The following is a 20,253-nucleotide window of genomic DNA, read 5'->3' as shown; positions in this document are numbered from 1 at the left end:
TGGGAGGGGAAGAGGGAAGGGGAGGGGGTGGGTGGAGGGGGTTTGATGTGGAGGAGCACATGGAGGGGCAGAAGACGGGTGGCGCTGGTAAAGTGGGGTTCTAGGACAGGGGAGGGGAGGAGCGGGGGAGGCAGAGGAGAGTGAGGGAAAGAGCTGGGCGATAGAGGGGAAGGGGAAGGTGAGGATTGGGAAGGGCAGATGGGAGGAGGGGTGGTGGAAGGACATGGTGAGGCCAGAGACGTAAGTGGCAACACTGAGAACAATTAATAATAACATGCGAAAGCGGTAATATAGTAACATGATACAATAAGATATTATTAATAAGTGGGTGATGATCAGGGTCGGTTGTTGACTTGACTTGCCTTCCTGGTTCTGATCAGTGGTTCATTCAACCCATATTCTGTCTTCAACAATAGCAAAGGATGTTTGGAAGCTCTGAGTGAGGATTTCTTTCTTTTCCATCCATCCTAATGAATCATACAACATACCCTCTCCATCCAAAACTTTTTAGTGGTTCCAGATCCAGATCTATACCCAGATTCAAGTAAAGGAAATGGCGAGCAATGTATAAGCCATCACCCTCTTTAGTTGTTCTTTTCTTTCTTTTTTTCTGTCCATATTCTTCCACTCTTAGTCCCAGGGAAGGGGGAGCTTCTAAGGAAGGGTTGTTTGTTGTTCTACACCTCCTGGTTAACATCACGTAGCATACATTTCTGTATGTTTATTACTCTGAACTCCATATCCAGAGTATTTAATAAGTTCTTATTATGTGATAAGCACCAAAATAGATTGGACACACTCCCTGTGCCACATGGGGCACAGTAGGAGGGAGAACCGGTACTTTATCCTCATTTTGCAGATGAGAAAATTGAGGCACATTACAATTTCCAGTTCCGTTCCTCTTTAGCTACTTGTTGATAGTCCCATATTCATCTGCTCTTGAAGAAAAAGAGGAAAAATCTGTCTTTACCCTTTGCTGTGTACTCTGGCAATACATCCGACTTGACCAGCGAACTCACAGCAATCACCATGCCTAGGCGCCTATGCCAATGCTGAAAACAAGAATCTCCTAAGCCAGAGAAGTGAAAATCACTTGAATGTTAAATTAGTAAAGTTCCGTTCTCCACTGCATCAAATTCTCTGCAGACACAGTTCCACCCTGTCTTTCTTAGTCCAGCCCTCCCCATTCTGGGAAGGGTTCCCTTTGCACTTTCTGACATACCTCCCTGATTTTCTCATGTCTCCTTCTATTTTTGAATCTATGATATTACGGTGGTGGTAAGTGCAGGAGGTGTGATTTCCTCTTCTTGTTTTTGTGTTGGTAGGGGAATTGGGAGAAGGGGTTTGGACAGAGTGGAAAATATCTGAGTTTGGTAGTGGTGGAATAGGGAGAACTGCCCTGCACCTCCAAATTCCACTCCGACTACTGCCATTCTTGGGTCAAGGCAGCAGGATGAGATCACTACAGGTAAGATCCTTCCTGCCCAGGGAGCAGGGACAATGAAACACAGAGACAGGAGCTTCTGCCATCCGGGTGGAAGAAGCAGAACCTGGAGGAGAGTGGTGGGCAGGACAGGGAACTCACCTAATTAGCTTGGAAAGTGAAGGGACTTGAGAATTTTTCTTCTGCTCTTTTCTCCTCACCACTCTGTCTTCTACTCTCTCCACATTTCACCCTATCCCTCTCTGTTCTCTGACTCTGTGGTGACAGGGGGATGAAACATTGGTAGCACGATCTGCAGGGGCCATAGGAAATTTGCTTGGAACCAAGTGGTAAATGGAATGAATTTAGAGTGGTAGAAGGGATGAAAGGGAAGAGGGTGTGAATCAGTGGGGAATGAGTTATGCAGGGCACAGATTTGACAAAAGTCATTGTAATAGAGATTCAAGATCCTATGGGCTGGCAAGAGATTATAAACCAATTGTCATGATGCTCAGGAAGCTGTGCTGGAAGGCAGAACTCTGAGGGAATCATTTTAATTGGTCCATCTCAGTGCCCAGGTATCATCCTGCAGCCTCTTTGGAATGATTTCCCTTGGCTTTACAGACTCATGCTGCAATTTGGAACAAGAAATGTAATTTGCTAGCCAAACCCCTCCCCCCAAAAAAACATAAAAACAAACAAATTTCAATAAATTCAGCTTAGAAGGAACAACTCTGCTATACTAAGTGGCAACAAAAGGTACATTTAGTCAATTTCCCCATCGTTGTTAGCTGACTATCAAATCAGACATTACTAGTATCCCTGAGCTCTGATGGAATCCCAGGCAGCTGTCAAGAGACCAAAGTGCAGTTCTTAGTCCTAGCCACTGGCTTCAAAAGCACTCTAAAGTTTGAATTTGGCCATAGAAGCCATCTTTAACCCCTTTTCCTCTTCTCAGCTCCACACTGCCCCGCTAGACTGAAAGCTCACTGTTAGCAGGAAATGTGCCTATCAACTCTGCTGTATTGTACCCTCCCAAGTGCTTTGTACAATGTTCTAAACACAGTAAGCACTCAGTAAATGTGATTGATTGATTTTTTTTTCTAAATTGGAATTTACTCATCCTCTGAAGATGTCAGTAGGTTCTTTGTTCCTGGACAGATGTTCATATTTTAACAGACAAAAGTTTTGATCTCTACACTGTGAACTCATCGCAGGCAAGGAGCATATCTACCAGTTCTGCTGTACTCTCCAAGTACAGTGCTCTGCACAAAGTAAGCATTCAATAAATATCATTAATTGATTCACTGATTGACTGATCTTTTGAAATCTGGCTCCTACATGAATTGCCCCTGGGTAGCTCCAGGTTCATTTATCAAGGCAATTCTGATCTCACTGAAATCCTATTCTTGGTATGTTTGTATAAAGAGTAATGCAATTTTAACTCACAAATGATTACACAACCATCAGCCAACCAGCCATTCAGCCACTAGGATGGATGGATCAATTGATGGATAAATGTCAAGGAGAGCTTCCCTTATACAATTTCTAGAAGCATCTGATTGCTGCTAGATGGCTCACAATCATGGGCTGGGTGGACCATTCACTGGCACAGTAATGTTGTTGCTATGCCCTTATATCCCTGCATTATTTTCCCCTCCCTGGATTGCTCTTATTCAGCTTAATTAGATCACATCCCTCACCTTCATCAAAGACCCTCCTAGTTTAATTTCTCCTCTATTCCTAGTATGCATTTACTCCGCCATCTCAGAAAGCATGGTTCATCTTATGTATTCATGAGTTTATTTCTTTTGTTTCTCAATTCACATGTATTTGATATTTTTACCTGTACTGATGTACTGTTAATCATCCTGTCATATCATAGGTGTTTGCCTTCTTCATCAGAATTTAAACACTTGGGAAGGAATGGCCCAAGTCTTATAGGCTAAATTCCCAAGTACCAACTCTAGTACTAATTTAACTTTTGATAGTTATGATGAGGTTGATGAAGATAGAAGAAAGAAAGAGATAGAATCAAGTAGTACTGTGTTAACCTTGGCAATAAAAAGGTTGTTGTGATGAAGAAGAGGAAGGCAGTATAGGGTCACTAACACCTGGAACATCCTGAGATCACCACTGGGACCTTTCTCAATGTAGAAGAATCATTCTCAGCGAGAGAGTCTTCCATCTATACCTCACTTGCTGCCTGGATCATTTTTCTACAAAACACATTCAGCTTGTATCCCCCCACTCCAAAACCTTCAGTGGTTGTACATCCACCTCATGAAATACAAACTCCTTACCACTGGCTTTAAGGCATTCAATCAGCTCTCTCCCTCCTACCTTACCACAGTGATCTTTTACTACAACCCAACCTTCACATTACAGTTCTCTAACCCCAACTTACTCTCTACCTCAAGCTTGTCTGTCCCTCCAACAACGCTTTGCCTGTGTTCTCCCTCTTCCTCCTCCTGTATATCTGATGGTCCACTGCTCTCCCCAATTCTCTGTTTTACTGTATTTTCCCAAACCCTTAGCTTGGAAAACTAAGAACACAGGAAGCTCTCGGTAAATACTATTGATGGATTGATTTACATGTGTTTTTTCCATGGTTAGCATCCCCTCCTCCAATGCTGCTGTAGTCTTGTAGACTGATCTGGGGAGAAAAAAGAATGTGTGGAGTGGGAACAACCTGCATATCCAGTTTCACCCTCCAGATTTTCTACCCCCTTGCTTACTGGAAGAATAATGACAAGATATCTAGGCATAATGGGGGCTGCAGCACAGAGAAATCTTTGTTTATGCTGCAGCACTGAGGAATTTTTGCTTATGCATGGGCTTGGGGATGAGAGCATATAATAATAGTAATTATAATAATTATAGTAATAGTAATATTTAAGGGCTTACTCTGTGCTAAACACTGTGCTAAGAAATGGAATAGATACAAGGTAATCAGGACAGTCACAGTCCCCATCTTATGCAGATCTCACAATTTAAGTGAATGGAGAACATATATTTAATCCCCATTTTACAGATGAGAAAACTGAGGCACAGATAAGTTAAGTGACTTGATCAAAGTCACACAGCACTCAAATGAGAGAGCCAGATTAGAATCCAGGTACTTTGACTTCCAGGCCATGGCTCTTTCCATTATTCATTCATTCATTCATTCATTCAATAGTATTTATTGAGCGCTTACTATGTGCAGAGCACTGTACTAAGCGCTTGGGATGAACAAGTCGGCAACAGATAGAGACAGTCCCTGCCGTTTGACGGGCTTACAGTCTAATCGGGGGAGACGGACAGACAAGAACAATGGCACTAAACAGCGTCAAGGGGAAGAACATCTCGTAAAAACAATGGCAACTAAATAGAATCAAGGCGATGTACAATTCATTAACAAAATAAATAGGGTAACGAAAATATATACAGTTGAGCGGACGAGTACAGTGCTGTGGGGATGGGAAGGGAGAGGTGGAGGAGCAGAGGGAAAAGGGGAAAATGAGGCTTTAGCTGCGGAGAGGTAAAGGGGGGATGGCAGAGGGAGTAGAGGGGGAAGAGGAGCTCAGTCTGGGAAGGCCTCTTGGAGGAGGTGATTTTTAAGTAAGGTTTTGAAGAGGGAAAGAGAATCAGTTTGGCGGAGGTGAGGAGGGAGGGCATTCCAGGACCGCGGGAGGACGTGACCCAGGGGTCGACGGCGGGATAGGCGAGACCGAGGGACGGCGAGGAGGTGGGCGGCAGAGGAGCGGAGCGTGCGGGGTGGGCGGTAGAAAGAGAGAAGGGAGGAGAGGTAGGAAGGGGCAAGGTGATGGAGAGCCTTGAAGCCTAGAGTGAGGAGTTTTTGTTTGGAGCGGAGGTCGATAGGCAACCACTGGAGTTGTTTAAGAAGGGGAGTAACATGCCCAGATCGTTTCTGCAGGAAGATGAGCCGGGCAGCGGAGTGAAGAATAGACCGGAGCGGGGCGAGAGAGGAGGAAGGGAGGTCAGAGAGAAGGCTGACACAGTAGTCTAGCCGGGATATAACGAGAGCCCGTAATAGTAAGGTAGCCGTTTGGGTGGAGAGGAAAGGGCGGATCTTGGCGATATTGTAGAGGTGAAACCGGCAGGTCTTGGTAACGGATAGGATGTGTGGGGTGAACGAGAGGGACGAGTCAAGGATGACACCGAGATTGCGGGCCTGCGGGACGGGAAGGATGGTCCCGCAGCATTAAGCATTGCTGCTTCTCTTTGTATTAAGTAAAGATTTGGATCCTCAAAGAGGTGAGCTGTGGATGGAGCCAAGGATGATTGGGTCCAGAAAGATATTACACTGATGCCACCATGGCTCTCCTGGATTGTCCCTGGAATGTTAATTGGCAGCAGACAATTTAGCAGATTACTGATCATCCCAGAAGGGAATTTGACTATTTCCAGAGATTTTCTAGTGGGAAAGTCAAAGTGGATTCATGTTCTAAACTCATTTATTTGCACATTTGTTAATCACCACCCAAGGAAAGGGAGAGATGAGTAAAGTGGCTGATAAATGCTGTCTCTACTTTGATCATTCTACAGAGTGTGACTGACTGTGAGCTCTCTTCCCAGCCAGCAGGAGCAATGGAGCGTGGTAAATTGGAAAATGCCATTTCTCTGCCAAAGAGATTTCAGGAGGACTAGAAGTTGCTGTTCTATAGGGAAGTATTCATTTTTGTCTGGAGTTCTGAGATGAACTTTCTAGATAGCTGCCCCCAGGAAAACCACCTCCCAGGTCTCTTATGTGTCCTTTTTTCCAGGACTTTCAGAACAAAGATCCTTCAAGATAAGGAAGCAATGTGATCTAATGAGAAGATAACAGAACTAGGTATCAGGAGATCTGAGTTCTAATCTTAACTCTGCCCCTTGCCTGCTGTATGACCCCAGGCAAGTCACAACTTCTCTATGCTTCAGTTACCTCCAATATAAAATGAGGATTAAATACCTGTTCTGTCTCCTCCTTATACTGTGAATCCTATGTGGGACAAGATCTGTGTTAGATCTGATTATACAGCACCTACCTTTACTATTATAACTATTATTATCATTATCAGTTGATAAGATCATCTTCTGTCTGGGATTTCTGAAAATAATCAATTTTAACCTGGAGATGAGAAAAGAATATGTTTCCATATGAATTTCTCTATACCCCAAGAGCGATTGGTTAAAAGGGTTGGAGCAGAGAGAGGTGCTTTGCCAGAACACTTCTATGTTGGGAAAAGACTGTTGGGACCTTTAACTCTCTCCTTAGGCCCCCTGTTCCTCCCCCTCCCCCATCTCTCACCCCTAATGATCTGGCCACCTATTTCCTCACGAAAATCAACACGATCAGGTCTGAGCTCCCCAAAGTCACCCCTCCGCCTCTCCCCTCCCCCCAACAACCCCCTCCCCTACTTTCCCATCCTTCCCTGCAGTATCCTCAGAGGAGATCTCCTCCCTCCTCGCAAGTGCCACCCCCTCCACCTGCGCCTCGGACCCCATTCCCTCTCACCTTCTTAAAACCATCGCCCCTGCCCTCCTCCCTTCCTTAACTTCTATTTTTAACCACTCAATCTCCAAGGGCTCCTTCCCCTCTGCCTTCAAACATGCCCACGTCTCCCCCATCCTAAAAAAACCCGCTCTTGACCCCACTTCCCCCTCCAGTTATCGTCCTATCTCCCTACTACCCTTCCTTTCCAAAATCTTAGAACGAGTCGTCTACAATCGATGCCTAGAATTCCTTAACTCCCATTCTCTCCTAGACCCCCTCCAATCTGGCTTCCGTCCCCTCCACTCTACCGAGACTGCTCTCTCTAAGGTCACCCATGACCTCCTTCTTGCCAAATCCAATGGCTCCTACTCCATTCTGATCCTCCTTGACCTCTCTGCTGCCTTTGACACTGTCGACCATCCCCTCCTCCTCCATACCTTATCTCACCTTGGCTTCACGGACTCTGTCCTCTCCTGGTTCTCCTCTTACCTCTCTGGCCGATCATTCTCGGTCTCCTACGCTGGAGCCTCCTCCCCCTCCCATCCTTTAACTGTTGGAGTTCCTCAAGGGTCAGTTCTTGGCCCTCTTCTGTTCTCCATTTACACTCACTCCCTCGGTGAACTCATCCGCTCTCACGGCTTTGACTACCATCTCTACGCTGATGACACTCAGATCTACATCTCCGCCCCTGTCCTCTCCCCCTCCCTTCAGGCTCGCATCTCCTCCTGCCTCCGGGACGTCTCCACCTGGATGTCGGCCCGCCACCTAAAACTCAACATGAGCAAGACTGAGCTCCTCATCTTCCCTCCCAAGCCCGGTCCGCTCCCAGACTTCTCCGTCACCGTGGATGGCACGACCATCCTTCCTGTCCCGCAGGCCCGCAATCTCGGTGTCATCCTTGACTCGTCCCTCTCGTTCACCCCACACATCCTATCCGTTACCAAGACCTGCCGGTTTCACCTCTACAATATCGCCAAGATCCGCCCTTTCCTCTCCACCCAAACGGCTACCTTACTATTACGGGCTCTCGTTATATCCCGGCTAGACTACTGTGTCAGCCTTCTCTCTGACCTCCCTTCCTCCTCTCTCGCCCCGCTCCGGTCTATTCTTCACTCCGCTGCCCGGCTCATCTTCCTGCAGAAACCATCTGGGCATGTCACTCCCCTTCTTAAACAACTCCAGTGGTTGCCTATCGACCTCCGCTCCAAACAAAAACTCCTCACTCTAGGCTTCAAGGCTCTCCATCACCTTGCCCCTTCCTACCTCTCCTCCCTTCTCTCTTTCTACCGCCCACCCCGCACGCTCCGCTCCTCTGCCGCCCACCTCCTCGCCGTCCCTCGGTCTCGCCTATCCCGCCGTCGACCCCTGGGTCACGTCCTCCCGCGGTCCTGGAACGCCCTCCCTCCTCACCTCCGCCAAACTGATTCTCTTTCCCTCTTCAAAACCTTACTTAAAAATCACCTCCTCCAAGAGGCCTTCCCAGACTGAGCTCCTCTTCCCCCTCCACTCCCTCTGCCATCCCCCCTTTACCTCTCCGCAGCTAAAGCCTCATTTCCCCTTTTCCCTCTGCTCCTCCACCTCTCCCTTCCCATCCCCACAGCACTGTACTCGTCCGCTCAACTGTATATATTTTCGTTACCCTATTTATTTTGTTAATGAATTGTACATCGCCTTGATTCTATTTAGTTGCCATTGTTTTTACGAGATGTTCTTCCCCTTGACGCTGTTTAGTGCCACTGTTCTTGTCTGTCCGTCTCCCCCGATTAGACTGTAAGCCCGTCAAATGGCAGGGATTGTCTCTATCTGTTGCCGACTTGTTCATCCCAAGCGCTTAGTACAGTGCTCTGCACATAGTAAGCGCTCAATAAATACTATTGAATGAATGAATGAAAAGACTGGAATATCAGCCAATCAATGGCATGTATTGAGTGCTTACTGCATGCAGAGAATGATACTGAGTGTTTGGGAAAGTACAGTACAGTAGAATTGGTAGATATGTTCCTTGCCAACAAGGAACTTCAAGTCAAGAGGGGTAGCAGGCATTAGAATAAATTACAGATAAGGGAAATATCAGGGTACAAGGATATGCGCATAAGTCCTGTGGAACTGGGGTTGAGGTGAATTTCAAATGCTCAACGGGGTACAGATCTAAGTGCACAGGTGATGAAGAAAGTAGGGTGCAGAGTGTAAATGAGGGCTTAATCATGAAAGTAATATTGGAGGTTGTGGATTTTAACAGAGTTTTGTAGGTTGGGAGAGTGATGGTCTGTGGGATATGAAGGTGGGGAATGTTACAGACCAGAAAGAGGATGTAGACAAGGAGTCACTGGCAATATAGGTGAGATAGAGGTACAGAGAGAAGGTTGGTGAGCAGATTGGGTTGCAGTAAGAGATCACTGAGGTAAGGAACAGTTGAAGAGTAGATTGAGAGCCTTAAAGCCAAAGGTAAAGAGTTTCTGTTTGATGTCAAAGTTGATCAACAACTACTGGAAGCTATTGAGGGGTGAGGAGACTGAACTTTTTTTTATGACAAATGATCCAGGCAACACAGTGAAGTTAAGACACAAGTGGGGAGAGCCAGGAGGTAGGGAGGTCAGTGAGGAGGCTGTCAATACGTGATGTGATAAGTGCTTGGATCAGCATTGTAGCCATATGAATAGAGAGGAAAGGTCAGATTCTAGAGATAATGCGAAGGCAGAACTGACAGTATTTGTTGACAGATTGAATATGTGGGTTCAATGAAAGAGATGAATAAAGGATAATGGCAAAGTTACATGTTAAATTTCAGGAGTTGGTAGGAAATACAAGTAGAGATATCCTGAAGGCAGGAGGAAATAGAGGACTACAGAGAAGGAGAGAGGTCAGGACTGGAGAGGTGGATTTGGGTAGATTTAGTGGGTGTAAATGGAGTATAGAAGGGGATATAGACTTTGAACTCCTTCTTCAAACTCTTCACTTCTTCACTTGTCCCTAGTGCCCTGGCTACCTACTTCATTAAGATAATTGACACTATCAGGCATGATCTCCCTAAAATCTCCCCTGTCCCTCTCCACTCTCTCCCCACTGCGGTACCTTCTTCAACTCTCCCATCTTTTCAAACAGTATCTCCAAAGGAGATTTCCAGTCTTCTCTGAAAATCCACCTCCTCCACCTGCAAATCTGACCCCATTCCTTCACACCTTATCAAAACACTTGCCCCTCCCTTCCTCCCTCCCTGACTGCCTTCTTCAACAATTCTCTCTCCACTGGCTTCTTCCCCACTGCTTTCAAACATGCCCATACCTCCCCTATCCTAAAAAAACCCTCCCTTGACCCCATGGCTCCCTCCACTTATCACCCCATCTCCCTCCTACCATTTCTCTCTGAATGAGTTGTCTACACCCACTGACTCAAGTTCCTCTCCTCCAATTCTCTTTTTGACCCTATTCCAATCTGGCTTTCTTCCCCTTCACTCCACAGAAACTGCCCTCTTCGAAGTCACCAATGATCTGATCTCCTTGTCAAATCCAACGGTCTCTACTCTATCTTAATCCTTCTCAACCTCTCAGCTTCACTGTTGACCATTCCCTTCTCCTGGAAATATTATCTAACCTCAGCTTCACTGACAATGTCCTCTCCTGGTTCTCCTCCTTTCTCTCTGGCTTCTCATTCTCAGGCTCTTTTGTGGCCTCCTTCTCTGCCTCCCAATTCCCCAACTGTGGGAGTCCCTCAAGGTTCAGTTCTAGATCCCCTGTTGGGTAGGAAGAGGGGTAGAGCAGAGGGTGGGAGTTGGGGCAATAGGGTGGGGAAGAGGAGCAAAGGAAAAGGGGGCTCAGTCTGGGAAGGCCTCCTGGAGGAGGTGAGCTTTCAGTAGGACTTTGAAGGGGGGAAGTGAGCTAGTTTGGCACATATATTGAATATGGAGGCTGAATGAGAGAGAGGAGTCAAGGATAACACCACGAATCAACCATCTTACCAGCAGCAGAAAGAGAGACTTCCAGGGAATGGGATCTATAGGCATCCAAACCCTCCATTTGGTGCAGGCCTGAATCACTGCAGATTTAAACAACCCAAAATCCTCTGCCAGCTGGCCTGGAGGAGGATTGGGATTTCTACTGGCCCATAAAATATTGGTTGGAAGAATGGGCAGCTCCTCAGGTAAATCAAATCAAATTTGGCTAGGGAAGCTTTTTACAACATGAATCCCTTGGTAGTCCAGGACTGAATTCCTTCAGAGTCAGTAAGTGTACATGCTCCCTTTCAATGTTTCTGGGAAATTTGGAGCCCCAAGGCCAGGCAATGGAATCTGGTGCTGCAGCTGGAGAGTGAACTGGAGTCCCATGGAGATACTAGGGCCAGTGGACCTGCTTTGTTTAAGTGACCTGAGAGAAAGTCTAATTTAATGTGTGTTGATCCCCTTTTGGCCATTTTATCAAAGCACCTAACACCCTAATAAAGGCTCTGTCTTTTCACGTTTATTCTAATCAACCATGATAAAGGACCTGGGGGAAGGAGGAGGGGAAAAACTCTGAGAAACTGTATAAGTAGCTGGGCCTGATTTAGAGCTGGTTAAAGCTGCAGAGTGCCAAAGGGAATTTTTTTTTTAATTTGACGGTAAAACTTTGGGCTTATTATCCAGACTGGAACATCCATGCCAAATAGCAATCAATTGCTGTAATAAGAGGAGAATGAATGTGCATATATCTAGAATTCTACTGATGTCTGTTTACTTGTTTTAATAATAATAATGTTGGTATTTGTTAAGCACTTACTATGTGCAGAACACTGTTCTAAGCACTGGGGTAGATACAGGGTAATCAGGTTGTCCCATGTGAGGCTCACAGTTAATCCCCATTTTACAGATGAGGTAACTGAGGTACAGAGAAGTTAAGTGACTTGCCCACAGTCACACAGCTGACAAGTGGCAGAGCCGGGAGTCGAGCCCATGACCTCTGACTCCGAAGCCCAGGCTCTTTCCACTGAGCCACGCTGCTTCCCTAGCCTGTCTCTCCCCTTCTAGACTGTAAGCCCGGTGTGGGCAGGGATTGTCTATCTTTATTACTGAATTGTACTTTCCAAGTGCTTAATACAGTGCTCTGCCCACAGTAAGCACTCAATAAATACGAATGAATGAATGAATGAAAAAATTAAATAATTAGAAATAAAATGATATAAAATAAAATTTAATACCTAATCATCCAGTTTGTGCAACTCTTAGTCATCCACAGGGACATTAATTAAACCCTATGAAAAATATCAACATTAGAAAAGTAATTGGTATAAAGGGATTAAGAATGAATAAGATGATTTCAAATGAAAAATAAAGTTGAATACCTTCATGTCCAGTATAACATTTGAGCCATTTCCAGTGACTCCCATTAAAATGTCAGTATAAGAAAATCAGTTACTGTAATGAAAGGAGTCTGAATAATGAAAATGATAAAAAACAAAAGAGTCCTAATATTTCATTTGAAAAAAACTGGCACAAGAAGAACCCAGCTGATTAATATTTTCAAGTGAAAAATAGAAGATGATGGATTGCTAATTTCACACTTCCTGTAGAAAAGGTGATACTTCAGTACCCATGAAATTTCAAGAGTTGGCTATAGATATAGTTGATTATCCATTCTTATTCAAATTAAAGGTGAAATGGGTATAACAAAAACATAATAATGTCACTTTATTTTCACAGTAAATTATTTAATATTATAAAATGAAAATATGTTAAAATATTGAAAGAGGATTAGCCATGTATTCTTACACTGAAAATGCATCTACAATCTACTCTGACTTTTAAAAGCTCATTTAAATTATATTTGCCCTTTTTCAAGACTTGGTTGATTGATTGATTAATCAGACCTGCAGCCACCTAAATGCCCTCTGATGCAACAAGAGAGCCCATGAAAAAGAGACTTTTCATCCATAGGCAAATCCTGTTCAGGACTTCGACAATATGCTTTTCAATTGAAAGGGAGTCATTTTGTTTGAAATACAAATAGTTGTAGGGTACCTCTTTGAATTTAGTGAAGGTGTAGGATTGCCCCATAATCTGGTTATCTCCGGATTCCTTAAAAGGAGGGTTATAACTTTTTTCCGAGAGCCTGAGGCAAACAGGGTTAAAACTTCATTCATTCATTCAATCAATCATATTGATTGAGTGCTTGCGTTGTGCAGAGTACTATACTAAGTGCATGGGAGAGTACAATACAACAATAAACAGACACATTCCCTGCCTGCAATGAATTTACAGTCTAGAGCTGGGGACAGAGACATCAATACAAATAAATAAATTACAGATATGTACATAAGTGCTATGGGGCTCCACCCCACCTCGCCCACTCACCAACCTGGTCACACCCTCCATCTCATCATCTCTTATCGCTGCACTATCTCCACCCTCACTAACTGCAATCCCTCTCTCTGACCATAACCTTCTCACTTCTCACTCTCTCATACTCCTCACCCGTAAATCTGTATTACTCCCCCACAGAGACCTCTGGTCTCTCGAACCCATCCATCTCCCTCAGCGCATCACACCCCCCTTGCCTCCCTATCCACTCTACCCACTCATGATGACCAGATTGATGCTCTCAACTCCACCCTCTCTACTCAACTCAACTCACTTGCTCCCCTATCACTTCATTGCTCTCGCACCACTAACCCACAGCCCTGGATCACTACCATTGTCCGTCTCCTTCGCTCTTATGCTAGAGCTGCTGAACACAGCTGGAGAAAGTCTAAACACCAGGCCAATCTTATTCACTTTAAATGTATCCTTTCCTGCCTTAACTCTGTCCTCTCCTCTGCCAGGCAAAACTATTTCTCTTCCCTTATTGACACCCAAGCCCATCAACCCCGTCAGCTGTTTTGGACATTTAACTCCCTCCTCAGGCCCCCTGTTCCTCCCCCTCCTCCATCCTTCACCCCCAAAAGATCTGGACACCTACTTCATTAGGAAAATTAACACCATCAGGTCTGAGCTCCCCAAAGTCACCTTCCCCTCTTCTCCATTCTCCCCTACTCTCAACCCCCTCCTCTACTTTCCCATCCTTTCCAACAGTATCTTTAGAGGAGATCTCCTCCCCCCCGCCTCAGTTGCCACCGCCTGTACCTGTGCTACTGACCCCATTACCTCTAACCTTATAAAAACTCTCACCCCTTCCCTCCTCCCCTCTTTAATTTCCATCTTCAATTGCTCACTCTCCAATGGCTTTTTCCCCTCTTCCTTCAAACATACTTAAATCTCCCTCATCCTAAAAAGACCCTCTCTTGACCCCACTGCTCCCTTCAGTTCTCGCCCCATCTCCCTCCTATCCTTCTTTTCCAAACTCCTAGAGCAAGTCATCCTCACTTGCTGCCTCGAATTCCTCAACTCCAACTCTCTCCTGGACCGCTTCCAGTCTGGCTTCTGTCCCCTCCACTCCACCAAAACCGCCCTCTCAATGGTCACCAATGACCTCCTTCTTGCCAAATCCAATGGCTCCTAATCTATCCTAATCCTCCTCAACCTCTCAGCTGCCTTTGACACTGTCGACCATCCCCTTCTCTTCAACACATTATCCAACTTTGGCTTCACGGACTCTGTCCTCTTCTGGTTCTTCTTTTATCTCTCTGGCGATTCATTCTCAATCTCCTTTGTGGGCTCCTCCTCCCCCACCCATACCCTAACTGTAGGGTTTCCTCAAGGGTCATTTCTTGGTCTCCTTCTGTTCTCCATCTATATTTACTCCCTTGGTGAACTCATTTGCTCCCAAGACTTCAAGTATCATCTCTACGCAGATGACACCCAAATCGACATCTCCTCCTCTGTTCTCTCTCCCTCCCTCCAGGCTTGTATCTCCTCATGCCTTCAGGACTTCTCCACCTGGATGTCTGCCCACCACCTAAAACTCAACATGTCCGAGACTGAGCTCCTAATCTTCCCTCCCTAACCTTGTCCTCTCCCTGATGTCCCCATCACTGTGGACAGCACTACAATCCTTCCCATCTCACAAGCCCACAACCTTGGTGTCATCCTTGACTCCATTCTCTTATTCACCCCACACATCCAATCTGTCATCAAAACCTGCTGGTGTCGCCTTCACAACGTCATCAAGATCCGCCCTTTCCTCTCCATCCAAACTGCTACCTTGTTGATACAGTCACTCATCATGACCCGAATGGTTAACGGCATTAGCCTCCTATCTGATCTCCCAACCACCTGTCTTTCCCTGCTTCAGTCTATACTTCACTTTGCTGGTCGGATTATCCTTCTGCAAAAATGCCCTGCGCAAGTCACCCCCCTCCTCAAAAATCTACTATCAACCTTCGCATATCTACTATCAACCTTCACATCAAGCACAAACTCCTCACTATTGGCTTCAAAGTTCTCCATCACCTTGCCCCCTTTTTCCTCACATCTGTTCTCTCCTTCTACAGTCCAGCCCACACATTCCGCTCCTTTGAGGTCCTTGAGGAATGCAGAAGCATAGATTGAATTTTTTCAGAAAAATCTCATCAGAGACAGGAGGCAGAGAGGTTAGTAAGGAGGTTGATGCAGGTGTCAAGGTGGGATCAGATAAGTGCTTGAATCTGTGTAGTAGTAGTTTGGATGGAGAGGAAAGGGTGGATATTAATGATTTTGTGAAGGCAGAACTGGCAGAATCTATGTAGATTGAATGAGAGTGATGTGTTGAGTGTGGATAATGCCTAAATTGTGAGATAGGGAAGGTGGTTGTGCTGTCTACAGTTATGGGAAATTCAGGGGTGGATGAAGTTTGGGTGGGATGATGAGGAGTTCTGTTTTGCACATGTTAAGTTTGAGGTATCTGTGGGACAATTAAGTAGAGATGTCCTGAAAACAGGAGAAAATGTGAGACTGCAGAGAACGAGAGAGATAAGGACTGGAGATTTAGATTTGGGAATCATCTACATAAAGTTGGTATCTGAAGCCTTTGCAGATGGAGAATAGACGGGGACCAGAATTGAGCCTTAAAGGATATCCACAGTTAGGGTGTGGGAGACAGAGTGGGACACTGCGAAAGAGACTGAGAATGAGTGGCCAGGGAGGAGGAGGAGGAGGAGAACCAGGGGAGGAAAGTTTCAGTGAAGTCCAGGATAGATAATGTTTCCAAAAGGGGATGGTCCAAAGTGTCAAAGGCACCTGAGAGGTCCAGGAGGATTAGGATGGAGTAGGAGCAGCTGGATTAGGAATCCGGTGTTCCATTTGACATCTACATAGAGATGTGGGAGTGAATAAATTTTCCTGAGGGTGTGGGTATAGATGGAGAATATAAGGGGGCTCAGAACTGTGCCCTGAAGGACACCCACAGTGAGGTGGTGGGAGGTAGAGGAGGACCCTGCAACAGACTGAGAATGAGCACTTAGAGGAGATCCAGGAGAGGACTCTCTCAAGAACTTAGAAGAGTGCTCTGCACATACTAAGTGTTATTTATTAGATAAATGCCATTGATTGACATTGATAGTGTCAGAGAAACCAAGGTTGGATAGTGTTTCCAGGAGAAGAGGGTGATCAACATTGTCAAAGGCAGCTTGGGTGCCTGAGGAGGATTAGGATAGAGAAGGAGTGTTGAATTTGGCCAGAAGGAGGTCACTGGAGGCCCTTGAGAGGGCAGATTCCGTGGAGTGAAGGAGGAGGAACCCAGATTAGAGGGGGTCAAGGAGAGAATTGGAGGAGAGGAAGTGGAGGCAACTGGTGTGGACAACTCACTCAATGATTTAGAAGATGGTAGGAGGGAGGTGGGGCCATAACTGGAGGAAGCTGTGGGGTTAAAGGAAATTTTTTTTAGGATGGGGGTATATGAGCATGTTTGAAAACCATTCATTCAATCATTCTATCGTATTTAATGAGTGCTTACTGTGTGCAGAGCATTGTACTAAGTGCTTTGGATAGTACAATATAACATTAAATAGACATGTTTCCTGCCCACAACGAACTTACAGTATAAAGGGGGAATCAGACATTAATATAAACAAACAAATGATAGATACGTATATAAGTCCTGTGGGGCTGGGCTGGGGGCCGGGAAAGAAGACATTGGAAAATGAAAGTATTCTACTCCTTTGAGACCTTGTAGATTTGGTAGCAAGCAAAGATCCCTGAAGAAAATGGGATCATGTTTTTGTTTTAAAGTGTGCATAATAAATCCTTTGCAGTCCCACTCATTTATAAATAGCTCCTCTCCACTCCCTGCTCCCATGAAACCATTCAATTTCAGAAGCATATAAGACAAGACTAAAGAAATATACAAAAGTGTACCTACTAGGACCTCCAAGTGATTCAGTGTCTTCAGAAATGAACAAACAATGCAACCTGCTTTTAAAGTTGCCCAAGCAGTGGCAGCCATGAAATCCATGCTTCCCTAGAAAAGTTGGGATTCAAACTCACCTCTCCGGCATTGACCAGGCTGCTTGCTGAACTCTGACCCTGGTTAGCTTTGCCTTGCTTCTCTGATACCAAACTGTGGCTGCTCCGGAAGACAGAGGAGGAGGGGAAGTAAGTGGGAGGCCCATCGCACCCACCCCGGCTCCTCCAGACTCCCCCCAGCCCATCCCGCCTGTCTTCCCAGGTTCTGGAGAGGACAATGTTTAAAGCACTTGAGTTGGCTAGGCTGACCTCATGGTCACCAGTCTTTAAGAAATCAATCAATCAATCAATGGTATTTATTGAGCACTTACATGTGCTGAGCACTGTACTAAGCAATTATAAGAGCACAATACAGCAGAATTAGCTGACGTTCCCTGCCCATTAACAAGCTTACAGTCTAGCAGGGGAGACGAGCATCTATAAAAATAATTTATAAAGTGCTGTGAGTTGCTGGGAATGTGTCTGATTACTGTTATATTGTTATATTGTACTCTTCCAAGCGCTTAGTACAGTGCTCTGCACACAGTAAGCGCTCATTAAATTTGACTGAATGAATGTTAAATGTCTAAAGGTCACAGATACAAATCCATAGAAGACGCAGAAGGGAAAGTGAGCCAGGTGAACAAGTGCTTGATCGGGGATGGAAGGAATTCACCAGATAGCAGGATTACTGTTCATAAAGCTTCATTTCCTTCCGGGAACTGGCCCTGGAACAGGGAGTTGGTCTCTGACCCATTCCCCAGCCCTGGGGGCAGCTCTCTCCCCACAGCACTCAGGTTGGGTGGCAGGGTAATAATAATCATAATCATAACGGCATTTCCTAAGGGCTTACTATATGTCAAGCACTCTTCTAAGTCCTGAAATATATACAAGTCAATTAGGTTGGCATAGTCCCTTTCCCACATGAGGCTCACAATCTTAATACCCATTTTACAGATGAGGTCCAGAGAAGTGAAGTGACTTGCACAAGCTCACAAAGCAAACAAGTGGCAGAGACAAAATTAGAAGCCAGGTCCTTCTGACTTCCAGCCCTGTGTTCTACCCACTAGGCCATGCTGCTGCTTTAGGACCGAGGCCGCTGAGGCGGAGCCACAGTCTGGGCCTCCCTGGGGCTGGACCATTCCCTCCGGTCCGGCTTGGGAATTGTGGAAACTACGGGCGCCGGGGTAGGGAGGAGCCCCTGACAGAGAGAGGGCAGAAGCCCCATGACTCCAGGCCTGGCGCTCAGATGTGAGCCATAGAGGAGGCTTGGAAGCCAAATACATGGGGGCGGGGCTTGAATGGCCCTTTGCATCACTGCCTCCCCTCATGCAGCTCCTATCAGTGCCCCTCCCCCCGCAGTTGCTGGCTCTGCCAAGGGGTCCGAGAAACATGTCCACTGAGGGCACCTGGTCAGTGGCTCAGCAGCCCAGGGCAGGGACCAATTAACAACGCTGCAGGGAGGTGATGGCAGGATAAGGATCGATTGTTCTTTTGTTCCTCTCGAAGGTTCAGTGGCCCTGAGGCAAAAGGAGGAAGTTAGGGAGGAGAGAATTGGTGGCATCGCTGTGCCCTCTCTGACCTGCAGAATGCTCTGTTGATCAGTGTTTCAGCCTGGTTCATGTGGGGGGATACACGCTGCCCAACTGGCTCCTTCCCCGACCTCCCTCCCCTGGGCCCACCCAGTCAATCATTGTGTCACTTAACCCCCCTGGAAACCAGGCACTGTATTAAACCCTTAGGGCAGTTCAGCAGGTGCCAGATACATGTCTGCAGCCTTCAAGAAAGGGGGAATTAGCCAAAAGTTACAGATACTGAAAATGTGAGGGTACTTGGGAGATACAATATAACAGAGTTGGTAGACATGTTCCCTGCCCACAACCCTATCTGACACTTTCAACTGTTCCCTCTCCAAAGATTTCTTCCCCACTGCTTTCAAATATGCCTGTCTCCCTTATCCTGAAAAAAATCCTCCCTTGACTTCACCCCTCTCCCTCCTATCATTCCTGTCCAAACTCCTTGAATGAGTTGTCTACACCTGCTGTCTCACGTTCCTCTCCTCCAATTCTCTCCAATACCCTCTCCAATCTGGCTTCCATCCCCTTTGCTTCACAGAAATCACCCTCTCAAAGGTCACAAGTGATCTCCTTGTTGCCAAAACCAATGGCTTCTACTCCATAATAATAATGTTGGTGTTTGTTAAGCGCTTACTATGTGCAGAGCACTGTTCTAAGCACTGGGGGAGATACAGGGTGATCAGGTTGTCCCACGTGGGGCTCACAGTTTTTTAATCCCCATTTTACAGATGAGGTAACTGAGGCCCAGAGAAGTTAAGTGACTTGTCCACAGTCACACAGCTGCCAAGTGGCAGAGCTGGGAGTCGAACCCATGATCTCTGACTCCCAAGCCCGGGCTCTTTCCACTGAGCCACGAGATTCTCCATCCTAATCCTTCTCAATCTCTCAGCTTCCTCTGACAGATGAGAAGCAGTGTGGCTTAGTGGAAAGAGCCCAGTCTTGGGAGTCAGAGGTCATGGTTTCTAATCTCAGCTCCACCACTTCTCAGCTGTGTGACTTTAGGCAAGTCACTTCACTTCTCTGTGCCTCAGTTCCCTCATCTGTAAAATGGAGATTGAGACTATGAACCCCACGGGGGCTCACATCCTGATTATCTTGTATCTACCCCAGCACTTAGAACAGTGCTTGGCACATAGTAAGTGCTTAACAAATACCATTAAAAAAAAACCTCCTTATCTTCCCACTGAAAGCCAGTTCTTCCCCTGTCTTTTCAGTCACTGTAGACAGCACCACCACCCTGCCTGTCTTACACACCGATGATCTTGGTATTATCTTTGACTCCTCTCTTTCATCAACCCACATATTCAATCCATCTCTAAATCCTATGGGTTCAACCTTCACAACATTGCCAAAATTCACCCTTTCCTCTCCATCTCAAGTCTTATGCCGTCGAGTCATCTCTGACCAATAGCGACTCAATGGAGGCATCTCTCCCAGAATACCCCACTCT

Source organism: Ornithorhynchus anatinus, unplaced genomic scaffold (assembly GCF_004115215.2).
Source record: "Ornithorhynchus anatinus isolate Pmale09 unplaced genomic scaffold, mOrnAna1.pri.v4 scaffold_80_arrow_ctg1, whole genome shotgun sequence".
Classification (NCBI taxonomy): domain Eukaryota; kingdom Metazoa; phylum Chordata; class Mammalia; order Monotremata; family Ornithorhynchidae; genus Ornithorhynchus; species Ornithorhynchus anatinus.
The sequence above is the reverse complement of the archived record's forward strand: the minus strand, read 5'-3'. Positions refer to the sequence as shown.